Source organism: Triticum aestivum, chromosome 4A (assembly GCF_018294505.1).
Source record: "Triticum aestivum cultivar Chinese Spring chromosome 4A, IWGSC CS RefSeq v2.1, whole genome shotgun sequence".
Lineage (NCBI taxonomy): Eukaryota > Viridiplantae > Streptophyta > Magnoliopsida > Poales > Poaceae > Triticum > Triticum aestivum.
Window position 1 is genome coordinate 158,671,507 of NC_057803.1, and position 3,953 is coordinate 158,675,459.

The window sequence follows — 3,953 nt, forward strand, 5'->3', positions numbered from 1 at the left end:
GGCATGTCACATTAACAGGTATAATGTATAAGCTAAGCAGACTAGCACATGCAGTTTAACCAGATTGGAAGAATTACAATCTAGACACCATATGCAACATGCAACCACATATCACGCTGCCAAGTTAGAGCAAGCACCTGTGATGCTAGTGTAGGGGAAATGTTGTAATTAACTACAAAGCTACGGTCACTATCTTCATCTAGCATTTCTGTTTCTTGAGAATCATGTCGGGAGGCTGACGCTGCATTCTTTAAATGAGGAGTAGTCCCCTTGCCTGCATGCCTCGTCATAAGTGATTGATGAGGGATACACCAAAACATTAGTTTGATGTAAGAACATGGTTAATATGCAGATGTACTAGTATGTACCAAAAACAGAAAGGCATGTCATATTCAAAGGTATAATGTGTAAGCTAAGCAGATGCAATTTAACCAAATTGGAAGCAATACAAGCTAGACATCCTGGTGGGAGGCGGGTTGCTTCGCCACCATCGCAGCTTTTTAGTTGGCTTCCAAGTGATGCCTATCTTTGCTGGGCTTGTCACTGGCTCGGCCAGTGCCCTGACTAGCTATTTGTCTTCTGGTGCTCACGGGATGGTGGTTCATGTAAAAAAATATTTCCTTATCTTACCGACTTCAGCCTTTCGAATACAAGATAGACACCATATGGAACATGCAACCACATATGACACCGCGAAGTTAAAGCAAGCACCTGGGATGGTGGTTCATTGCGAGCGAGGTCATCAACTCCAGAGCTACGTTCCCTGTCTCCATCTGCTGACACTACACCCTTTAAAGCGTTCAAACGTGTCTTGCCTAGCCGCACACCAAACTGGAGCGACTTCTCTCTTTTCTTTTTGGCTTCTCTCATGGCAACAGAGTCTGAAATACCCTTGCATAAAAAAACAACAGTGAGAGTAAGGGTGAAGTGTGTGCAGAACTAGTGCACTTTAAAGTAGCAGATAGCAGGTGGCTGAAAAATAAATGATAGGAGACATATGATAGCTCTACAACATTGCATGGCAAACAAAATTAGATTCTACTCTGTATGATTTTGTAATATATGAGCACAGGAAATGCAGGTACTCCTCCAGCACACCACCACATGTGGTCATATCTAAGATAAGAGTCGATTGAAAATAAATAGGCCAGTCGATTTTTTTAATGAACCATCCGATCTATAAGGAACGGGCAGATGGCCTTTGTCTACCTCCAGCCAGTCACTGTTGACGTTCTTCCTCGAACCGCCAGCGACCACCGGCCCAGACCCCTGCCTCCGCCGCCCCGCCCTCCCATCGACCTCACACCACCACCGTGCTTGGTAGCGCCCCTAGGCCATCCCTTTAATCCCGGCCGACCTCCAGATCGGGCGCCAGCAGCTCTAGGCCGCACATGCCCCTAAGATAAACACCAAGGCCCTGCTTCCCTGGCGTAATAGGCATACTAGCGCCTGTTACGCTGGGGAATGCTTCCGTTAATTGGGAATCAAGTGGCCAGAAATTAAAATTCAGGGGGGCGACATACCTCTAGCTAAGATGAAATAGTATATGAGGAGAAACCTTGTGCATTGCGAGTTACTAGGAACATCTAGTATCAAGAAGAAGCGGTCAACTAGTGTCTTATGTGGGATCAATACCGTGCAAGCAGAGACGTAAGATTTGCACGAATAAGGGAAGAGGAGTACCTTTTTCGGTTGCCGGTGTGGTCACCTCCACAAGTTGCGCCGATTTTCTTCTTTTTACTAGGGAAACAGATGTTCTGGAGGGTGCAGGCTTGGACGAACCCATGGCCAAATTGTTGACTTAGTTGTCATGGCTGTATGTCGGCCTAGGGGAAGCCGATCCGAGGAGGCGAAGGACGGCATAGCAGGAACAGCTCCGGTGCGGTGGAGGGTGGCGAAGTTGGAGCGGCAGCGGTGAGGCACAGGACGGCGTGGTTGAACTGGCTTGGGTACGGACGGCTCGGCCTCAGCTTCAAGTACAAGCCATGGAGGGCGTTGCGGTTGAGGTTGCGGTGGACAACGATGTCGGGGTATCGGCTCCAGCGTGATGGAGGAGGGCGGCGGTTGATGGGTGGGATGGGGTGGCGGACGGAGGACGCCAGGGTTTCGCAGCTGGTGGAGAGGTAGTTTTGGCGCCCACGGAGTACGAATGGAGAATCGGACGGGTGGGGGGGAACCATGTTTCGATCTGGGACGCGCTTGTTTTTGGCTGTTTTGAATAGAAATGGGACGCGCTTGTTTGAAATTTGGGGAAAGTACAAACTTTGCCCCTCTTAAATTTCGGACCTACTGCGGGTCAGGGGTAGGATGGTAATCCCAGGTGTCCCAAATAGTGGGCGGGAGCGATTTCGGCCGCGCGCATGTGTGCTTAGGCGGCCATTGTGTATGAATGTTTTTCGGATGCGGTTGCGTGGCGTCTAGATGAAGCTACAAACCTACCCCGGTTTAGACCTTTGGACGTCGGGCCGGTAGGTTTCACGGGTCGGAGTTATTAGAAAAGTAATTTCCTTGTACTACCAAACATTGGTCTCACGCGGTTTCGGGCGAGTAGAGGCTCTTTTGGCGCTTCGTTCGAAATTTTGAAACACAAGCATTCACGTTTAGAGTACTCTTGAACTATGAGGATTTACCTAAATATACAATGTTATATTTGAACTTGTATGTTTGAAAACCTCATTAAATTATCCGCTTCTTTTTGAAATTTTGACACTTGAAAATCCTATAACTATGATTATTTTGGAATGGAGGACCTAAATTTGAATCTATTTTGTACACGACTACATATGCTATTATGTACAAAATCAGAGCAAAGATTGGTGCCCCATAATTTAGGTATGGTTTACAAATGCCATGATATCAAATTCAAATAATTGAATGGACTTCATGTTGAATTTGATTTTTTAAACCACCTTAAGTTGAATTCAAATGTATGCTAGTTCATAGGTAGTAGCTATTTATAATGTCCATTGTGTAACTTTCGTATGTATAATGTGCTTTACACACACAACATGAACTATACTCACGTTTATATTCGATTGCTAAAGCGATGCATTGTCTGGAGTTCAAAATACTAACTATGTGGATCAATTGTGTCGAATAATAACATAAACATGCTCAAATTCGAAAGAATCTAGATGTCTGATGGATCAATGACCGCTCCTTAAGCGAATTGCAAATATCATGATCCCATCCTAATATTTGGATACAATTTATATCTTTAATCAATGTGTAGAGCAGTCTTTTACGTGTAATTTCACTCTCCATCGGTGGTCTCTCACACATGCTCACACACTCTCTCCCGAGGTGTCTTTGTCGCACACATGCTCTAGATATAACCATTTACAACTGTTTTCACTAACCTTTATCACAAGCACTCTTCCTCTCGCAATCATACACACACACAATCCTCATCGACCCTTTCTATATACATGGACCTGCCTACGTGTCTCATGTACGCACATTATCTTTACGCATGTCTCTCACGCATTGTCTCACACCTCTCTTCCTAATCGACGAGTATGATTCTAGCAGAGCATTTTGTAAGATGCCCCTTAAAGTTAGGTTGGATGAATAGTAATATCAGAGATAAAGGGGTTACCTTAGTCCGAGAACCTAGGGTTACAAATCCTAGCCGGCTTTGTCAGTGGACACAAAGTCCTTCACAATTCTGCTATCTTTGTCTTGTACGACTAGTCATCCATGGGTCTTCCTAAATGCATCACGGGCCGACCAATGTGGCGCAGGACGGAACAGAACGAAGGACCTCACCTCGACCCACCAGACCTCACGCGGTGACACACCCTCTGCCCCCACGTCTCATTATCTTCTCACACCCACACATACCAACACAAATACCACACACACAGAAAATTTCTCCTGGTGCCTCTATTCCCTCCCCCCTTGCATATACACACTCAAGGGAATGGAATCTCTTGTCATGACATCATATTCGT